Here is a 22,861-nt window from a genome sequence, read left to right on the forward strand (position 1 = left end):
GTTCTAGCTGGGGTCCACCCTTAAGGCTGCAAAGTTTTCCTTGTTCAAACTTTGGAACTACATGAACAGCACGGCATCAATAAATGATGACACTTTTCTATGATATGTGTAAACTGCTAAACTTCTTCAGCAATGAAGTGAAATTTTGCTATCAAATTTTTTAATTTTGAGTGAGAAATTGCTTCATTCCAAGTTATCCTAAATAGCACTTACACTACAGCACCTGCCTGTATTAATTCTCTTATTTTTACACAGGCACAGAAAAATCTTTAACTCAGCTGAATGAATGCTGATGTGCCATGACTGGCCTGCATTTGCCCCACAGGCTGATTCAAATCACACCCTCTCTGAGCCACTGAGGTGTGGGCAGACCACAACCACAAAATCCCACTCTGCCCCTTAGCCTGGCCTTGGGTTTCCCTGCCTGGAGCATTCCCTGTCAGCTTTGCTTCCTAAGTTAGGCTTGGGGCATCCAGCACCGACTTCTGTGCTTGCAGAGCACCGAGCTCATCATCAGCACACCACAAACAAAAACCCTGCAGAGGCCACATGGAGGGAGCTTTGTTGTTCACTTGGGCTGTTCTCCCTGGGATACCAGGCCAGATTCCCAGTGGGAATAAACAGCTCAGCCTGGCTGTGTGTGACAGAGCTGCCCCCAAAACGAGCTACCAATGTTTATGTGCAGGAACAGCCCCAGTGTCACTCTCATGTCTGGCTCAGGATCCAGAAGACCATAACTGTTTGACATAACCCATGTATTTGTTATTTTAGGGGGCTGGTTGGAAGGAGATGGCAAAGGTTTAGGAGTCAATGATCTCCATCAGCTCTACAAACAAGGCAAGACTGCTGGGCTTTGTTTTCTTTTGGGAGCTTTCCAAGCATCAGTACTTTGCAAGTTACCCCCATAGGCAATTCAGTGTCTGTTTCAAGTTAATGTGCTTTGTTTTTCAGGCCACAAATAAAATCAGAACAAAGTAAAAAGTTCACATTTGTTTGAAAACAACCCAAATTGTGTATCGTGTGAAAAGAAAGGTAAAAAGAGGGTCAAGGAAGTGGGAGTAGAGAGGGCATGGGATAGGGAAAATCTCTCCAGAGGAGGGAAAGTGGTTTTTAATATACAGAAAAAGAATGCACTGAAGAGAGGAGAAAAAGATAATAGTAAGAAAGTCTGCATGAAAATAACTCTGAAATATTGTAGCTCTCTTTTTCTTAGTGAGGTTCTGGTCTCGCTCATAAGAGGGTCACAGGGACTGAAACTACTCTTGTATTTCTATTTTATTAGAGACACATGAAGCAGATGACATCAGTAAAACCAAGATACCAGGCCAAATCCTGCCCTTGATTACAGTCATTCAACTAATTTAAAAACCTTGTTCTTTCTAACCTTTTAATTCTCTGATTCCTGAGAAAGCCAGAGCAACAATGGAGGACTTGCATTAATCAGATGTCAAACACACTCATACCTTTGTTAAAACAAACTTAACCATAGAAGGATTTAGAGGGGCTTTTTTTTCTTTTTTTTTTTTTTCCTCAGTAACAGCACAGATGTGTTTCCAGGTCTGTGAATGTGATGATGTAATAAGTGATTTTTCCCCCACCTTTATGCTTTCATGCCACAGCTGTTTTCTCAAGGATGACACCAGAGTTGGGCTACTCACCTGGTTCTTGGATCACCTATTTTTACAATTCTTGGACCTATTTTTACAATCCTCCACCCCTTTAGAAATACTGGATTAATCTGGAGACCATGGTCCCCACCTGTCAGGTGAGGATTACACTTTCTGCAACACAAAAATAGGGCACAGGAAAAAGATAAGAGCATGCTTCAGTGCTGAGCTCTTTTCTAGACTGACAGGTTTTCTTTCCTGTGTTGGATTTGTGAAGTCACCCTCAGAAATTTCCATTGACTACCATGGCAACTGCACTGGGCCAGTAGTAGCCATAGTGATGCCAGATGGTGAGAAGTTATGCATATGACTGCCACAGAGAATTGCTCACTGAATGCTAAATTCAGATGAGTGCACTGGATCCAAAGTAAATGGAACTGAGCACAAATGCAGACAGGGAACAACTTCCCCCCAGAATAAAACCTGTTAAAAATAATACAAATATTTTGTGAGAAATGAAACAGGATAAAACCACGTTCAGTGACACAGCCACCTACCTATTCATCATCCCTGGGGTAGTTTCACCCTATCATTCACTGGGCAGGTTTATCTTGCCATGCATACATGCAAAAGAGAGAAGAGAGAGAAAAAAAAAGGGCAGAAGAGCTGATTTGACTAAGATGACTGCTGAGCAGTGGAACAGGCAGGCTCAATGAATTCTAAATAAGAGATGAAAGCTTTGAAATCCATGTCACCACCTCAAGACTGGCTTCAAACCCGTGGTGACCCATCCATCACAATACATGGATGAGGTTTTGGTATCCTCCTGCCTTTATGTTCTTAATCCAATTAAGAACAGTTGTTCACATCAAGCAATTAAAAACCCAAACCTGCACTGTCAAAGGGCTGGGAGACATGAAGAAACCTAAATCTCATTTGTGACATTGAAAGCAACTGTGTCCTTGTCAAAAGTCTGAGATTAAGAAGGCCAAGGCTTCCTTCCTACACAGCTCTAACTGTGAAACTCTAATAGTGCCTGGATATTACAAGGAGAACAGCCAAGGAGAAATTTCATGAATGTGTTGTCACCTGGGATAAGAAAGGTGACAGAATAGACAGAAATTTTTATTGCTCCTGTAAGGTGTGGGACTCTTTGCAGTACTTTGCAGTACTTTTGTTTATTTTTTTCTCCCTGGAAACAACTCAGAAAACTGAATTATGCAGAATGCACAATAAATCTAGGCTTCAACATGCAGGGGAAAAATTGGAATTGTCCAGTTATCTCCTTAACCAGAAATTTTAATTCCTAGCCAGAGACAGAGAAAAAAATCTTTGCCTTTCAAAAGGTCCCTCAATAGAAACAACAAAGATATGAAAACTGAAAATCAAAGCAACATTTTAGATAGTTTCCTTTCATGACAAAGTTTCAAGGTTCTCTGTCAAGAAGCAGTGTCAGGCAGGGAGAAAAGCATGCAACACTCTTCCCTTTGATGATTTAAAAAAAATAATAGAAAAAGAGCCATTTCAGTAAAGCTGCAATAAGGAAAAAAGGAAGTGTTTCCCACTGTGGATACTGATAGAGGAGCAGCCAACATGGTGAGATTAACAACAGCTTGAAAATGTTTCTCCACACAAAATGAAAACATGGAAGAATATATTTTTTGTGTTGCTTTTAGGATTAGTTGACAGATGACATCCCCAGATGAGCTGGTCACTTACCTGATGCCTCAATAAATGTATTTCCACAAGGAGGGATGCTGATATAACAGCAATTTTGTGCAAAGCAAACCACACCAAAGCAGTGATATTTTAAGTTCAGCAGCTGATCTTGCATGGTTGCTAACAAATGCAGGCAGAGAGACCACAGTGATTGCAGCAGTGAGCTGAACTCGTGTCTCACCTTGGCTGGAAGATGAAGTTTGATGAGTGCTGCTTAAGCAAACCTGAGCACATCAGTTATTTCCCAATGATTTACCCGCCACAGTCACTCATAACTTAAAAACCAACAATTGGTCATTAGCACGCAGCAAAGGAAGCTTTCCCAGGGTATTATGGATCATGTTTGGACAGTTAGAACTCACAGCTATTATTTATTCACACCACTATGAATTATTCTCCTCCAAATGAACCTGAGTCACGTAAATGCTGACTTGGAAACTACCAGAGGCCTCACCTTTCCTGCAGTGTGTATTTTTTTCCTTTCTAATAAACTTCCTGCCTAAAAATGGAAAACCAAAGTGAAGCTGAGGTGTTTAAAATCAATGCCCTGGAGGCACTTTGCTTAACATTTGCTGTGTCACTTTTAAGGCTCTAAATTTATCAAGAGCTAAAATCATGTCAGCACTGCAAAGCAGCAGCAGTGGTGCTTGTGAGTAACTTTCATGCTGGTGTAAGCATCAAATTATTTTCCACAGGTTTTTGCCTCCCTCCTTTTTTATTTTTAATGCATATTTTGCCCTGTCAAACAATATCCAACCATGCACTTTAGACATGCACTGTAAAACCAGTGCAGGTTATGCAAAACTTCCTGATGGGCACTGATGTCGTCCTGTGGATGTGTTTAACAGGATTTAAACCAGGGAAAAGTAGGACTGAAAACTCCCTGGGAGTCATTATAAACAGCCAGAATCTGGTGCTGAATTGTCACTAAATTGAAGCTATTTTACCATGTCTGTGTGGTGGTCCATTTCCACAGATAGCAGATAAAAAATATCTTTCCTGTTAAAAATAGAGGGAGAAAATACCAAACAACAAAACGAGAAAAAAACCCAAACAACCCTATAAAATAACGACAACAAAACACACACACATACAGAGACTTTCCCCAAAATAAATCCCCTACACCTACCCAGACTGTTTTCTGGAATTACATGATTTTGAAAGAGCGGTACCAAGTGTGAACTGACAGCAGAGAAACTGAGTTGCACTCACAGGTCTAAGGGGCCTTCCTGGGCTCATCCTGCTCCTAACAGAAATAAATTAATAATGCAATGCCCTCTGAAGTTCTCCACACTGTTGCAGAGTTAAAGCCAAGCATTTATCTTAAGCACAGACCATGTCACACCCTTCAGCTTCCACAGCAGCTCTGGAGATATCCCAGTGTGTTGTGGGGTCCAGGTATCCAACAGGGGGTGGTCCAAGCAATGATCAGGTTGGAAATTTCAGTAGAAATTTGAATTTATCACTGGGTTTAGTACTTCCTCCATCACTCATTCTATGATGAACAAGCAGACACCTCAGCTGTAGTGTTCTCAGGGGTATTTGTGCCACAACTCCTGTGTCTGACTGAAGCAAACACTCAGATCTGATGCACTCTGCTCTGGGGCCAACTGCCTGCTCAAATCTCTGACAGCTTTATTGTCAGGCCATGGCAGAAGAAGATACTTCCTTAGAAAATAACTTGAAAATAACTTTATCATTATTTTAGGCATCTCTGACACTTTGGGATTTTCTGTCGGCAGCTCCAGCAGACACTGCTGGGAGAGGAACAATTCTATTGACAAGCTGTCCCTGCTGTAAATGTGATGTTGTGCCTCACTTGCACATTTTGGAGATGTCTTCTTGTTTCATCTGTTTGGCAAAATTTGTCTCACACATGCTGGAAAAATCCACACTGAAGAAAATTATTGTTATTAACTCACATAAACACTGCAGAAGGTATTGGCAAATGAAAGGGTTGACCTCCACTGATTGCTGCAGCCAGAAAATGTCTTTGGATAATTGTTTCTCCAGAGCCTTCCAGAATATGAGACAAGCAGTTTTAAATACATGTGTCTCTAACTGCTTTGATAATTTCTTCTATGCTTAGATACATCCATCTCCTTTTTTTGTTTCAAGACAGAACCAATACCAGTCAGCCACTGGAAAATCAGGTAAATCTGATGTTACCTTCATCTATCATTCAAGCTTGAAGAGACAGAAGCTCCTACAGGCTAAAATCAAACAAGATCAATTTTGGCAAGCTCAATAAGACCAAATAATGTGAACAAGCACAGAGAGACAGATCTTTAATTGATAAGAATTGTGACCAATGGTGTACACAAATTAAGGGCATGGACCTGAGCTTTGGTGTTTCTTCTGCAAGACCTTAGCTTTGAACTTCTTGAGGTCCCTATTGACCCATTTCCTTGCAGAGAATGTTTCCCATTTAAATAAACACTATCAGGGCTCTTCACATAGCACAGGAAGTCCAGGATTGGGATTCACTCAGAGTCTTGCTGCAGTGAGTCATTTATTATTTCAATTAATTGTTCAGCTATACTTATATGTTTGCTATCATTCTACCAGGTTTTGAACTCTTTTTTTTTTATTTTTTTTGTCTCATTCTCAGGGCATGATCTTTGCAGGAAGGGACTGCACAACCAAGGCAGCTGCTAAAGAAATATGTCACTCATTAGTTTCACACTGGAAAAGTAAATATGCTAGCAAAAGCCTTACATGTCTGTTTATTTGTGAGAATGTCTGTGGCTGAGCCTTACGTGAAATAAACCAAAAGAAGACAAACGTCAACACCTCGGCTGACAAACGCAAAACAAAGGGCTTTATCCTAAACTAAAAGTCCTTTTCTTTTTTTTTTTTCTTTTTTTTTTTTTTGTTTTGGCTGCAGAGGAAAGGCAGGAGCCCAGGAGAGCTCCAGCCACACCTAGCTTGTCCCCAGCCTGGGTGGGATGCAGCTGCCCAGATGTTTGTTTGTCCAACTCCTCAGCTCTGCTCACCAGCCCGAGCTCACGGCCAAGTCCTCCCCTTGACCCATCCCAGGGATCCCTGCAGCCTGTGGGGAGCCAGCAGAGGGAAGGCATTTTCCCCCTGTGCTCAATAACATCTCCATTTCCAGCACTTCATTAACTATTGCAGCTGCAACAGACCCACTGTAAGCAGGGAAATGAAAATCAAAACAAACCAAACCAAAAAACAAAGGAAATCTCACGGAGGCTGCATCAAGTTGCCACACTCAGCATCAAGGATGGCACAATTCACATTTTCCAACCTCTTAAAAACATGATATTTGCCTCAATTTATAGCAGACAGATACAGCAACTTCCCTCACTCCTCCAGGTTTCAGGATCAAATAACTCACTGTGATCTGGGACTCAGAAAATCTGAATTTCTGAATGGAGCACAGCACTCTGCCTGTCCCACTGGCACATGGTCCATAACCAAACTTGGCCATGTCCTGTTTACAGCTCACCCAGTTTGGGATTTTCCCTAATCACCTCAACCTGAGGCTATGAAATATCACTAAGGGCTTTGTAATAGGCTGATATGCATGTAAGAAAAACAAGTACAGAAAGTACAAAGCTCTGGATTTCACTCTTCAGCAAAGAAATTTTAGTTTTCCAATAAAAGGGTTGCGTTTTTTTTCCTTTTTTCCCCTTTTTTCTTAAAGAAGGGCTATTTCCTGGGCCATTCAATTTGCATTAGTAAATGAATTATGCACATTAGCTGAGAGTCACACTGTGAAGTGATGCTTTGAATGGAATACAGGATATATTGGATTAGGGAAAACTTAGACTACACAAAATCTCAGTTGTTTCTTTCAGTAGATTTGCTGCAAAAGGGCTTTTTCCCCTAATCCTACCAGCTGAGACTGAGTGTGCATCCTTCAAGCTGTTCTTATAATTATATAATAAGAATTAATTTAAAAAATCTCATAAACCTTATGGAACACAGAATTTAGACAATTAATGGATTTTCCTGTCACTTATGAGCTCCCATTTTTAAGCAGTTGTTCAAGCATTCAGCCACTTATGATACCAGGATAGGAACATGATAAGAAAAGAGTGGTTCCCACAGGAATTTTGAGTTGCTGCTCACCCCTAAGTGTTGCAAATATGTAATGCACAGTTTTATATACATACACCTGAAAAATTTGGGTTGGATCAATGAACTTCTCTGAAAGGCACCATTCAGTGAATCTACCAGGAAGAAAGGTGAAGATGGTGATGACAAGTATGGAAATAAATAAAGCCAAATAAAAGAGATACTTTAACTTGAAAGGGATACAAATGAGAAGACCCTTACTGAAGTGCTCTAAGCTGTGAAACTGCCTCTTTAATAGAAACTAAATATGTTCAAAACATATATATTTTTACTCTCTCTCTAACAAAATCCTCCCCACCCCAATCAAATTGTGTTTATCTCTGCTAACAGAGATTTTGACAGTCCAGTTTTCTTCATTTGACTTTGATGTTTGCTAGAAGCACAAAACTGGCAAGTGCAGAGAGGCAAATTTCCTGATTGCCAAGCAAATGGACTCCATTGTGTTGGCGATGGCTGTCTTGTCCACGCTGACCTGGAAGGAGATGTCTCAGGGGAAAAGGGTTGAGCATAATGTCACAGAAATGCTGTATTTTTGCAGCTGAACTGCACATCATTCCCTGCACACTGTGTTTTTGCAGCTGGAATACCTAATTTGTCTTATTATCCACACCGTATAGAATCTCACGCAGAACGCTGGCGTGGCAGTATCAGGACAACACAAATGTGTATAAACTACTGCAATATATTCTCCCTTCATTTTTATTGTCATCACAGCGAAAAAAAATTGCCTCAATCAACTTGATGAAGGGCAGAGAATCACCTCTTTACAGGTACATTTGTTGTGCTGACACGAGCTGAGCATAAATGACATTTTCCTGAGCTCGTTACCCACTGGGGAACTTCAGCACTGGCAGTGAGCTGCACATGCACTGACTTGGCTTCCTGGGGCCAAAATCTTGATGAGGGGCTCCAAACACAGGGTTAAATTCTCACTAAACAGCAACAGGGAGCAGGAGGGTGGGCAGAGAAGAGTCAGTGCTCGGACCATAAAGCTTCAGCTTTAAGCACAGCGTGTGCAGGCTGCAAGGATGGGAGTTTGGAATTAGCTCCTTCTCCTCACTCTCATTTTAAAACAGCATGCCTTAGAAGCCATGAGAAATACTGTTCTGAAAGGCCAGAAAATTTCTATGGAGTGTTCAGGGTTTTTCTGTGGCTTACAAGTGTGCCATTCACCACCCTGACAAAGGGGAGCACAGTGCCAGCATTTTGGGGGAAATTTCTCTAATTTCTAAATTCAACCTGTGCTTGAACTTCACAAAACTAATACAGCACGCGTGCTTTTGTATCTCTGAAGTTCCATCTGCACAAACAACTAAATGTTAATCATGATCTGCCCATGTCCAAAGGGACATCCATTGATCTGAGCACTGTGCAAACCTGTTATAGACTGCAATTTAAATGTCACATTGCATAAACCCACCTGCTTGCCTAACAAAGCTCAGCACTCCTTGCCCACACCGAGTCTCAGCACACGCTCCCAGCCCCTAATTATAAAAACCAAACAACAAACAAAACAGGGAGATGGCTACACCTACTTGTTGTTGTCTAAATAAAACCAGTTCTAAAAGCAGAGCTCAAGGACCTTTGTGAAAGATCGTGGTTTTGTGCTGGATGTATTTTCTGCAACAAAACCAGTGTCTCTTGCTGCCCAGTCATTGCCAGAGATCTTTCAAGTGAGGATTACATTTTATTATTCCAAATACACCTTGGGATAAGAAAAAAAAAAAACACCGAAAAACCCACAAAAAAAGCCCTAACAAAACCCCTCAGAAACAAACAAAAAATACAGTCAATCAAGAAAATCCCAGACTCATTTAAAATATCTACATTGCTGTCTGTTTATCTTCACTTAAATCAGCTTGTCTTCACTCAGATTCTTATCTTGTTTAGGTTGCTATGGTAACTGCAGAGTTTTTAATTTGCAAAGAGAAGAGTGTAGTACTAAATGCTAATTGAATATTGGGAGCCTGGGAGCCTCCCAGATGTCTTTTTACAGACTCCTAGAAACATTTACCAGACGTGGGAAGAGACTGAAACTTGTGGAAAATGGCAGGAAAAGAAATCACCTTACCAACTCCCTTGGTTTCTATTGGAGAAGATGAAGTACATTTTACTTACAAATAGCGAGTTTGAGGAATATAATCATATTTCAGTTTGGTTTTTTCCAGTATTTCCCATGGAAGAAAATGAGAAAGTCTCGCTGGCATATGCAAAAAACTACTCAAACACGGAAAGGATAGCTCCTCTTTTTTTTTCACTTTACTCCAACCTGACACTGAATTTCTCTGAGGGCTTCTAGATTTAGCCTCGCTCACTATTTTTCCCTGGATGCTCTGCTATGCCTCACGTCTCATGTGAATTCAGGAGCTGCATCTATTTCAGATGCAAGAAGAGGCTCTCTGAGAAAAAGTTTGTGTACAAAAGGGCAAAGCAGACTGCTTTAGCCTCTGACAGAGGGATGACAGCTCCTACACTGTCACATGAAACAGAGAGGGGTGCAGCCAAAGCAGAGATGCAGCAGCAGGTTTTCACTTGCTACATTGCCTATTAATTATTATTATTATTAATTATTGCCTATCTCTTTCATAGAGGCGAAGCTCTTTCAGGGCTGACACCAATATGAATTTTGCAGGGCTCTGCCATCCAGGGTTAGCACCACTAATTAATAACTCCTCTGCTGAGTCCCCGTGGTGATCAGCAGGGCAGCTCTGGCTGCAGGAGGTGATGCCAAGCCATTAGGTGCTGTGACATCACAGCCTCAGCATCTCCAGAGTGCTGGCCTCATGTCCAGGAGCCAAAATCCGAGAGCAGCAGCATCAGCAAGGCTGCCCCGTCAGCCCGGTGCCAGCACCAGGACTGGCTCTGAGCTCGTCCTGCTGGGATAAAGCCCTGCCCAGCCTCTGGCTCAGCACTCTGGTCCTGCTGGGCTCAGGCTCAGTGCTCCTGGCTCAGCACTTGTAGCTGGGTGTGTGGGTGCCAGGAGGGTAAAAAACCTGGAACCTGCCGAGTCCAGGGGATGCCATGGCACCTGCCCTGTCCTGGGTCAGCTGCTGGGTTCCCAACCCTCCCTCCTCCTAAGGGATTCAGCCCTTAGGGATGTCCAGGGAGAAAAACAGCAACAGAGCCTGTGTGTGAACCTCAGCCCTGCACTCTCTGCAGCAGGATTACCTGAAAGTTGTCTACAAGTCTCTCCTGTGAAAAAGGAGGTTTATTTTCTGGGTGGATTTCAAAAAGTTTCATAAAAGACAATAAGAGACAAACAATAAAGCAAAAGGTTATAATGGCTGGGTGCTTGGCATTCAGTTGAGAGCACACCTGCCCTTTTGGAGATATCCCTTAAATTCATCAGCCTGTTGCATATTCATAGACCCATCATACATTTTTAACTTTTCTACAAACTATTTCCCATATTCCAAGAACTGTTTTACACGGCCACTCCTTGAGTCTGCATGCATGCTTCTTGGCTTGGTGGTTTTAATTTATTTTTCTTATCAGTCTTAATTTGGGCTGTGCTCTTCAATTTCTACAGCCTGTCAGTGCTGGTAGCTGCAATATCAGTAGCAGGTGTCTTCACTGGGTGTTACCCAACCAAGCGGGCAGTTCACTTACTACAAAGACACTTTATCAGCCTCTGTTACTCCTAAAGAAAACTCTATCTTAAAAACCACTTCAACACCACACATAGAGTATCCACCCTAATATTCCTGAAAAGCCAATACCATAATGTGTACTTATAACACTCCTAAAATGGAGGCTGAGCAGGCTGACCTGAGCACACCTGAGGCCAGCCCAGTTCCATGTCTGCATGACCCCATCCTCATCAAGCCATGGAAAACCTCTGGACTCCTTGCCCATGTCCTCCAAAACCATTCCCCAGGGCAGCAAGCCTTGCAAGTGGATTATTTTTTTTCTGTGTATTTATATCTGTGTTTGTACATGCTGTAAAGGTGTAATATTTAGGATATAACCTGTATGCTCAAAGCAAAACATAAAATTTGCTGTGTTCACATGGTAGTTTTCAGAAAAAGAAACGAGCATCATTTCCCACTTGAACACATCAACAAATCAAGAATTCCAAGCACTTTTTCTGTGACAGCAAGGGAAACAAAAACCTGGAGCACCTTTCTCTTTACTTGCTTGCTGCTATTTGATGTATTTGTTTATTCAGCCCAAACTGTGAGAAGAGCTTTCTGCTTAAGGTTATTACACTACAGAAAATCTGTTAAAAACTTATCAAGACTTGCCATAAATATGTCAAGGTAAAGTGAGTAAATGACACATCCAGGGAGGCTGTCCTGGTAGTTACTCATAATCAGTATTTAAAAATGACACCAAATTTCAAATTTAAACCTGAATTTCTTAAGCTCTCTGAAGCTGCATCTTGAAATACCTCTGCTAAATTAAACAGCTTGTTAGGATCAGAGAGAGACCCTCTACCAGGATGGCATTACCTGCCATCTGCTGTGGAAGAGGCAGGTCAGGCATTTTTTGAGTGCTTTCTAGACCTGGGGAATCATGTCTGAAGCTGCCTGATTGTGCCCAGACAGCTAAGAGAAGGCTAGGGCACAGAAAGAAAGAAGATTTTGCAATGAACTGTGACATTTTGCAGCAATGTTCAAGGAATTAATAGAGAGAAAGGATGAAAGGTGTTCTAGAAGTCTTTTTTTTTTTCCTGTGCAGAAAGAGATGAATTAATTTCATTTCACCTTCAAATCTTTCCTGGGCTACAACTTGAGTCTTTTTTTGATCCTCTGCTGGTCCATTCTTCATGGCACCTTTCCAAGTAATCTAGACCAAATATTCCACACTGAATACCTGCACAGATGAAACACAAATCTGGAACAGCCCTGAAGCTGTGGAAGTGAGACAGGTCTCCATCCCCTTTTCCTGTTCAGCTGGAAGTGCATTGAGAGGGGGAGAAGGCTTGAAAGTGGAAAGCAAAATTAAGTAATGGAAAATATTTAATGAATTCCAGATGATTCACCAACTGCTCAGCTAGAAATGCAGAGAGGGAACTGACAGACAGAGAAGGAAATGCAAATTAGATAAGCAATAAAGCAGGAGAGCTGCACAGCCCCAAATTCTCTTCAGATTTCTCAGAAGTCAGTGTTTAGATTTGGCTTTGAATTGACATAATGGGCACATTTTACTTGATGTCTTACTAGCAACCGAGCCAAATCACAGTGCACTTTAGAGCTCCAGTGTTCTAATAAGTATTTGCTTCAAAGCAGCAGTTCAGATCTCCCTGTGAATTTTGTCAAGTACACATCATATCAAAGGATAAGCATTTGTCAAAGCCTTTATTCAGCCACAAAGCAGGGGGAAGGTTTGTTTAAAGAATGTCAAGTTGCACCTGCTGGCTCACACAGGGAGGATGAAAGGCACGACTGGAATGTCTGTCACTGTTGAATTTTTATTTTTCATTTCTTAAAGTATTTTTAACCGATGTGAAAAGACTTGTTGTATTACAAAAGCAGAATGTTGCCATAAGCTATTCAGAGCCCTTCAAATGAGAAGATAATGGATTTGTGGCTAATAAAGTGGTGCTTGTCTGTGAAGCAAAAGAGTGGAATTAGGCTGGCATGTTAACAAGATGTGCATGCTAAAGCAGCCTGAAGTATTGCACAGCCTTTGCTATGTCAGACTTTCAAGATATTAACCCATAAATTTGCAATAAATGTGAGATTGTTCTTTTGGCCTCATGGGCAGAGAGTCAGGACCCACCCTTCCTTCCCTCTGGGTATTGTAGGGATGAGGAAGCTTTGTTTGTGTCCTTCAGCAGGGAAATCCCAGAGAGATTTCCCAGCACAGGGAGCTGGGGCAGGCAGAATGCCCTCCCCAGGGCAGGTTGGGGAGCACAGCTCTGGGGTAGAGCATGGCTGAGAGTTGCCCTTTTTACAAATAAATCCAAAGGCACATGTCACAGAACAATGTGAGATGTCTACATCTTCTTAGCTTGTAATCTCAGTTAGGAGCATGTGCACAGAATAAAAATGATTTTTTTTTCTATGAAACAGTAGTTTCTAGAAGAAAAAAAAAAAAAATAAATGAGAGGGAGACAACACATACCTACATAAGGGTAGATTGATGTTTCCCTGAGTGTAGTGCACAGCCTCAGCCTTTCTGTGCCTCTTTCCATGCCGCTGGCCAGGGAGAACCTCACCTCTGTTCCTGGGGCAGGGCTTTGGCAGGGTGAACTCTAAAAAGAATGAGGTGCTGAGATCCTTCTGCAGCTGAGCTCAGCTCCACAGCAAGGAGCCAGATGAAGAAGGATTGCCTACAACGGGACGCAGACACTGGAGCCATTTAATAAACCTCAGCTCTGATCACAAGAGCACACGGACTGTCAGGGAGGAGGAAACAGGGCTGCCTTTGCTGCAGTCCCACTACACTTTCTCCCCTTCTCTGCACAGCAAGGGATTACGGAGTGGAAAGTAACATTAGGCAGCACAACTCCAATCAGCCAGCCTGAGAACCAGGGACTCAGAAAAACCAATTAGAGAGGCTCCTCTGGTTTTTGTCATCCCCATTATTAACAACTGCCCTCAAAATTGTCTCCCAGGCTTTGCCTTTTGCTGTTCTGAAGTCCATTTTCAAGTTATTGCCTCTTTTCTTCTACACACTATGTCGGGAAAGTGCAAGTTGCTCCTGATTTGCAAACAACTACTTAAAAGCTGCTGATTACTTCAGAGGTTACTTGGCTTTCATTTTTTGGAGAGTATCGTAGATGTGTCTCCTAAGTCCAGCTGGCTGTAAGGAAAACAAGTTACGGCATCAGATAATGAGCTGGCTTTTCTTTGCTTTTCAGGTGTTAAAACAGACTGCTCTGAGCAGCCCCCAGAGCCCAGCCGTGCCCTGGGGACAGTTTATCTTTGCTAAAACCTCAGCAGAGAAGATGGGTAACACAGAGCTACTGCTGGCAGCACACAGAGCATTTCTCTGTTAAGGTACGAGCCCTAATTAGAGCTTGGCTCGAGCCGAGCCCTTGGATCAGGTACAGCAAAACTCTGCTGCATCCTGAGTGCAGACACAATGTTTAGACATGATCCAATTCCCAGCCCAGCCTAGCATTGTGCTCACTTGGAAGGGGATGGGACTCATCTCTCATTGCAGCCAGCCTGGTCGGAGGCTGTCCAAAGTTGCCATCTGCTGCCTGAGCTGTGGCCTGATGGAAGGAGTTTGCTGTTCTGCCTCTCTCTTCCAGAAGGAGGAAGGAGGAAGTACCAGCAGTTTCTGCAATCACTAAAAAAAACCCCTAAAATAAAAATCCCAAGCCAAACAGTTATACCTACATCTAGTTTATTTAGCAATTATTTCTTTAACTTTTTCAGGTTTATGAGCAGGCTAAAGTATCTCACTCACACCTCCAAATCTTGGTCCCTCAAACCCCTTTCCAACATGTTTACATTTCTAATCTTTCATGGAAAATATTATGGGATTCTCTCAGGAATTACTCATTTCATTCATCCACATCCCCTTCAGCTTTGAAAAAAAGAAACATTACTTCAAAGAGCTGGACTGGAGGACTGTGTTCATGAATTTTCTCAGCTAAAAGGGCTGCAGACCTTCACAGGGTGGACAGTTCTTGCCTTCTGCCTAAACCTCAGCACAGCATCCTGTGCAACAGCTTCTGCAAGCTATCATCTTCCCCAGGCTTCTTCTACAGGATGAAAATGGTTTTCTATCATCATAGCCCTAGAAATCCATGCCCAGAGGTACCAGGCTCAAGGGAACAGGGTAGAGGCTTCTAAAAGGTACTTGTGGGAGGAAGGAAGGATAATAAAGCTGGAAGGAGAAGAGAGGAATTTGGAAGCAGCAAAATATACCAGAACTGTGTGGCTCTTCTTTCCCTGCTGTTTTGGACGCACTGAAAGGCAAGACACAGAGAAAAAAAACTCCCCCAAAGCTGATTATTTTTTTCCAATTTTGATTTTTTTTTTAAAAAAGAAAGCTTAACCACATTTCTTTTTTCTGTTTCTGATGAACTAAAGATGTTTTTACTAAGTCCCTTTGATAGCAAATGCTATTCATAAACTTTTCTGTCTGTAACCTAAAATTCCTCTGGTTATAAGGCTTAAGAACACATTGTGAGCTTCAGCCAAGGCTTATCCCATGACTAAATCATGTTAAGTTTCCTCTGCTGTATGGTTTGTTTTAAGCTGAGTATTCAGTGTTTTTAGCATCCATCAGACAGTTCCATCAAGCTGTGCCAGGCATACAGGGAACCTGAAGGCAATGCCAAAAGTGCAAGATATAGTAGTAAATTTAATTAAACAGAGAGATAGAAGATTATTAGCATTCCCATCAGAAGAATAGATACAATCCTAAATGATTTGGGTTGGAAGGGACATTAAAGATTTAGTTCCAACCCCACTATCACAGGCAGGGGCATCTTCCTCTTGCCCAGGCTGCTCCAAACCCAGCCCAATCTGATCTTTAACATTTCAGGGATGGGACATCCACAACTTCTGCCCCAGAGCCTCAACACCCTCAGAGTAAAGAATTCCTTCCTATTAATTAATCTGCATTGATGGGATGTGAAATCTGCACTGATTTTCATGATGAGAAATTACAAACTGGTTCTGGTTCTAAGCTTTTCCATCATGGGAGCTGAATGCATCACTTGAAGCTTTGGGGATTTTTGTGGCTTTTTCTCCTCACCTATTTTGATTTTTTTTATCCATTGACAACTCTTCAAGCAATTGTCTCTCCTATCTCAAGAGTTCTGCAGGATTTTTCTAAAGAGGGATATTTCCAGCTCTAGCATCCCAGAACAGCACATCTCAAGTCGTGACACAGTTTAAAAGCCAGCAAACTGTACCACTGGATCTGAAATCCATGAGCCAGCTTCCTTAGCAAAGAAAATTCCCGTGGAAAATGTCCCATTCCTGTGACAAGTCCACCTTCCTAAGACATTCCCAGCTTGTGTGCATTACTCCACATTTAATGCCTTTTAAAAGAACTGTATCTTCTTTCTCCCATCCATTTCTGGACTCGGGACCTCCAAGTTTTGTGGATAAATTAGGGAAGTTGATACAACATCATGGCGTTCCAGCTTTTTTTTTTTAACAGTTTCCAAAAAACAAACAAACAAAAAAACTCCTCGGGATACCCTTTTAATCCTGTTTGCTTTTTGTTAGAAATCTTGAACCAAATGAAAATATTTAGCTTAGTCTTGCACACATCCAAGAATCTATTTCTTAATTACGACAGTGTAATTATATTTTAATTGGAACTCTTTCAAGAACCTATTTTACACTGAGCTCCTAGATAAAGTTTTGCACATTTCTGACTCTTGCATATGGCAAAGTCAACCATTAAATTTAGGGAGACCTCTCATGCACCATTCCTGGGCAAACAAATGTCTCAATACAGGCAAAATTAATATCTGGGGGCTTCAACAAAGCAGCTTATATCAATTAAGACCATGCAAGGTGAAAATTAAGATGAAAATTAAAGGGATTGCCCCAGAAAATATATCTTGAACGGATCAAGCTCAGCTTCCATAGAGCAAGGCATTTTCCTCGTTATCTTTAAGAACATCACTTCTGACAGGAAACATTTGTTTCCTTATGGTCTGGGCTAGTGGACCTATGTTGGGATTAAAAATGGAAAATTAGGAATGCTCTTTTTTCTCCTTTTTAATTAGGAGAGTTGTGAGCCAAGCTCACAATGCAATAAAAATGTAATTTTTGGCAAAACAGAGGAGGCATTGCTAAATTAATTTTTATGATGTACAAACCCTGGGGACAGCAGGGGGACCAAGCAAGAAGCACAAAACTGTTTGTTTGTTACTGTTGTACAGATTTCAGCAGAAAATTAAGTCCCTCGGAGATTTACTGAGAAGCTGATGATTTTGTGAAGTTGTCATTCATCAAATAAAGAACATTTCTGTTTCTGTAGTAGCCACAGCCTGATTTCAATTATTTCCAGCACGTATGAAGAGCTCCCTTCTGAGATTTGTTTGTTTTGCTGGCTTCCCAACAAGAAAACAACATAAATTCAAATTTTTAACTGAAAGGTGCAGATTTCTTCTGTTTATAATTGAAAGAGATCTCTTGGGGAGTGACTGTCAGAGCTGGTTATGAGCAGTTTTTAAAGTCCAAGTGAAATTAGGGTGGTTAAGTGACAATTTGGAAATCCAATAGGACAACTGGTGGCTGTAATCTGCAAATACTTTCAGTGTCTGTAGGAATTTTTTTTTTTGAGAGCAGAATTGAAAAAAAACCAAACAACCCCATAATACCTATTACCATATATATGAGAAAAAGTGAGAGATGCATTGAGATTATGAATTCTGAAGCTCATATTTTCTCTAATTTATTTTTAGTGGCTTAATGAGGGACAAGCACTTACTGATTATTTATCCTATTTGAAATTTACTGAAGATGAATTTTCTGCAGCAGTTTCTGCCAGCAACAGGCTCCATAACCGTAAAAATCTCTACTGGGATAAATGGCAGAAATTAATGTTAATCCTTTCATTGCAGAGCAGTTCTTGTCTAGATGTTCTTTAACATCTATTACACAAAAGCATGCATCTTTTAATTCATAAATAATTGGATATTTTTATGTCCTCCTTAAGGACATAAAAACTTTTTCTGCCACTTTAGCCTTTAAAGGGAGTCGAAACTTCAACACTGATAACATTTTTTTCTGTGGAAAACTTCTGGTCCAAGATCTCCTTTTTTTGGAAAGAGATTTCAACATTTTCCAAGTGCTAAGAGCAGCTGTATCAGCCTTTCTGTTTCCTGGAACTCGGTGAGTGTGGACAGATTGAGGAATGCTTGGAAACTTGCTGGGTGATTTTTGACTTAGAAAGCTAATATTTGCCAGGTTGGGGAAAAAAGGAAAAAAAAAAAAGTTAAATAAAAGAAGAAAGAGTGGTGGAATTTATATCACTTCTACTGTTTTGGATGGATAGTCCTAGAATTAACACTTTCAACCTGTAGGAATTATTTAGTGTTTTCTCAAAGCACTGCTGGGTGTTCTGTCTTAGTGCAGATAGGAACTGTACACATAGGCATGTAAAAAAAAAAAAAAGACCCTAAAAACCAAACCTACCATTACAGCATTAAAACTAAAAGCAAAATATCTGAATTACAGCTGCCCTTTGAAATGTTGAATCAACCCCCTCCTGCCCAATATTTGCATTATGACACAGTCTGTAATTATATACTCAATTTTCTCCCTTAATAGGATACCACCCATATGATTGCACAGGCCAAAGGTGTTTTTGAGGATTGAATATTTTATATTTTCCTGTATCCTTGCTGTTTCAAACATAATCCTGCATTGCTTTCGTTTAAATTCTTCTTTCAGTCTATTTATATTTTTGAAAAACTCTGTCCTTCATTAAAAGGAATTATAGATTAAAAGATCAAGTCTATTGATGTAGACATTTATTTATTTTAGCAGTAATACATCTCTGGTTTGGTCTCAGTACTTCTGCTGGAAGGTACTGCATAATTTCACTGCTTTTATAGTTTTCAGTCAAAACATAATTACAGACAGTTTTTGTCTATTCCTTTTTCTGCATTGATCTTTCACCCTACAGAGGCTTTTCCCCTCATGGTTTTAAAGCAAATGAAATAATAGACAGCCAGAATAGCTGCTGTCAAAACACCAAACAAGATTCATCCCCAAATTAATCCAGAGTTCATCTCTAATCTGCACTGTAATCCACTTTTCATCAGTGCCTGTCATTATATCATCTGTTTATGGTTCATTTACATTAAAATCTTGCAATTCTCATATTAGGCGTGCCTTTTCCAATTTTTTACTCATTTTCATGACTGAAATGTGTGAATATCAGGCTGATGCACTGTGCTAGACAAAGGATAAATGTCTGTATGAATTTATCAGAGTGACTAATCTTGTTTGATCTACAGCTGTGCTATAACAAAAGACATTTTCTATTTATTCCAATGTGTTTCATGGTTACTTCAACATGTTTTTTTTTTTTGATCCTTCAGTACTATAAATATATATAAATACATGGATCATTTTTCTTCTCTCCATTTTAAATATCTCTTTTATATTTTGGGAGTGGGGGAAAGGCAAGACAAAATGTTGTAGAGTTTTTTGGGGTTTTTTTGGATTTTTTTCCCTATCACATATAAAGCAACACCCATACTGACACTGGAGCTTAAAAGTATCTCCTCTTACTTCTCTATATAGTTGAAAAGTCGTTTCTTACCTATTTTAATACACAAATTCTGAGTTGGACTTCAGCAACTCTTTCTTTACACATACTGATTTTGGATTTAAGATTATGGAAATAAAATTCTTCTTGCAGCCCCAAAATCTCATGTGGATCACAACTCTGGGATAAATAAAGACATTGTGGCTCATCCAATATCAGAATGTCAAATATTAATCCACACTTCACATCATTTAGCCTGCTAGAGTTTGCCTTACTCAAAAGATTACTCTGCTATTCATGAACTTGTGAAATTTCAGCTTAGCAAGAGTTACCCATCCATCATTTAATCCAAAGTTATTTTATACATCCAACTTTTTCATTGGCCTCCTCACTATATGGCAAAGCACTGTGAAGTTTACAGGCAAAAGAGCTTTTTTCAGCTCCCAATGACATCAAGATTATCCCCATTTTTAAACTGAAGACACTGTTCTTTCCTAACAGCACTTGATATTCTTTTCCTAATACAATTCTCTTGGAATTTAATTCCACCTACAGGCAAGGAAGAGAGCACGAGGAGCTGAGCAAATTTTCTTTGAGGAGATAAGCTTTGAAAACTACAAACAGGTTTCTCAAAGGAGTACCACAGATTTTTACACAGATTTACTCTAGGACAGCCAAATAAAGAAGAGAATTGTAAAAGACCAATATAACTTGAGTATAACACGTATTCTTCCATTGAAGTAATTGAAAAAAAAAATCATTCCTCCAACCTTTCTGTGATTGCACAGCTGTCATGGTCAGGCATGCTCCTGTAGAGGGAAGCAGCTCCTCAGGTATCCAGGAGCTGTCTCCAGAAGGGCTTGGAACAGGACCTGGTTCCTAAATTTGATTTCTCACTCAGATTTTATCTGGTGCTGAATACGATGTCTGTTGTGATTTTTGCATTCTAAAGATCAGAGTATTTGAAATACTGCAGTGAACTTCCCTGTCTCCCTTCTCAGGATGCAGACACAGGCAAAAAAAAAAAAAAAACCAACTTTCTAAAAAAAAAACCCCTATGGTTTGATTCTGGCAGGATGTTTTCCCTACCTTAAAAATCTGTGTGTCATCCAGACTCAGTGATTAATGGCATAAAATAAATGTGTGGAGCATTAAATAACTCAGCAGACGATAACATGGCTGGACAAGTGGGATACTGTTTTCCCTCTCCCAGGGGGAATTATTCCTCCTTCTCATCTGCAAGCTGGCATAAAAAAAACCCCAAACAAGTATGTATTGGGGAGGAGGAGTAGATTTGCTGTCAGAGGAGTCTATAATGCCAGAGGACATGGATAATAATGCTCCTCACACATCGGAGCATAACTTGGGCCAACATATTGGCAATAAAAGGATAAACAAGAAGTCGTACATGGAAAAGTGTGAGAAACTCCAGTGGTCCGAGTGTCCTCTGGCCCAGGACTCAAGAAATGAGTTTGGCTCCCTCTCTGGGATCCTTGCAGGACAGGAGGAATCTGCAAGAGCCTTCAGGACTAACACACACAATTTCCACATGGGCTTCAGTGCACAGCCAGCATTTCATCATTTGAGGAAGTAAAGACACCCCAAGAATGTGATAAACAACTGCAGGGTTGATGACTGTGTGTCCTGTCACATCATTATTATAAACCATATTCAATGTCTGGTTTAAAAGAGCCAGTTATTGCTCTCATTCCTGAGTTGTAACTCAGATTTAGCTTGGAGTGGTTGTATCTGTGAGCTTCAGACCACACTTATCTAAACCCACCAAAAGAACTCAAGTCACAGCTGCTGCATCTTGTTCTTATGTTTCTGACAGTTGGGTTAAGGATAACTGCAGCTAATAGTGAATAAATAAATCAATAAAAACTGGAAAAACAAACCCCCTCAAACCAAACAAGCATGAAGACATCCCAGTAGGCTTCATACTACAAACAGAAGGAGAGATCAGAGTGTACCTTCAGAATGAAAACTGAAAAGTTGGTTACCAGAGGCTGAGTACAAAAAAAAAAAACAAAACCAACTTCTCATCAGTTCATCTCATTCGCCCTTCCATTAAACTCCCAAGGTAATTTTTCCCCAGTGAAGTCTAGGAAGGAATGAAATCTCAAGAACGACCTCGATGCTGACTCTTAGAGCAAAATAAACTATTTAGCTTCACATGCACACACATACATATACATATTTTCATATGTACATATTTTATGTCACTCTCTTTCTCCACCACCTTTACTTTTTCTGGCAGTTAATTAATGGCATGTCTCTGATGTCAAAACAAACATAAAATATAGCTGCATGTAGGGAATGCAAACCCTAATTAAGATGAAATTTTGGATATAACATAAGACAAGCTTTACATTTTCATTGGGAGAATACTACAGTTTATAAAATATTCCCAGATGTGCCTCTCTAAATATCTCTCTGTCTTGAAAAACTGCAGCTTAAATTAAAAACTGCAGCAGTCATCTTCTGTGCAGGAAGTTTCCCTCTTGGAGTCTTAGACAATATTTACCACTGGCCTGATTCCACTGACTTTGGTGAAGCTCAGGGTGAGGTGGAGCAAACCATCTTGAAAGCATTAAAGTTGTGGGAAATAAATTCAGACATAATTAATTTTGCTTTTAATTTACACTGAGGAGCAATGATCTTAATTCTGGACATCTTGAATCTACCCCAGGAAACTTCAGAGATAAGAAATTGGAAGCAATAGAAAAAGAAGTCACCATTTATTTATGGTCAGATTCCAAAACCTTAGTATTCAATCAACTTTTTCCCTCACAGTTCAGCAGGACTATTTGTCAAGTAAAATGTTACTTAGCATGAGTAGATCAGAGGCTATTTGGTGGAATTTCACCATGAGAATAATATTTATAAATGCATCTAGAAAGGATTGTTCAAATATTGCTGGTTACTTGTACATAAGTGGTTGCAAGCACTAGGTAAAAAGCAAACCTGACCCCTCTACACTCAGTAAAACCATGGAAATGGACATATGAACTTTCCTCAAGACTCCAGAATAAATCCCTTCTTTTTCCCTAATGTGACAAAGCCTTTATTTAGATTCCCAGTATTTGTTGCCATAATGCTCTGGCAAGTTTGAAGGTCAGCAGGGTTCTCTGCTAAGATCCCTTATATGTTATTAAAAAGCACCTGTGTGGGCACTCCTGGTAAAATGCCTTCCAATAGAAACCACTTGTTCTAAGCACACAGTGCATCCCAAAGTGGGAACAATTAAAACCAGTTACCAGGAAAAAATGGAAAAATGTTAAGGCACA

This window comes from Sturnus vulgaris, chromosome 2, assembly GCF_052056855.1.
Source record: "Sturnus vulgaris isolate bStuVul1 chromosome 2, bStuVul1.hap1, whole genome shotgun sequence".
Classification (NCBI taxonomy): domain Eukaryota; kingdom Metazoa; phylum Chordata; class Aves; order Passeriformes; family Sturnidae; genus Sturnus; species Sturnus vulgaris.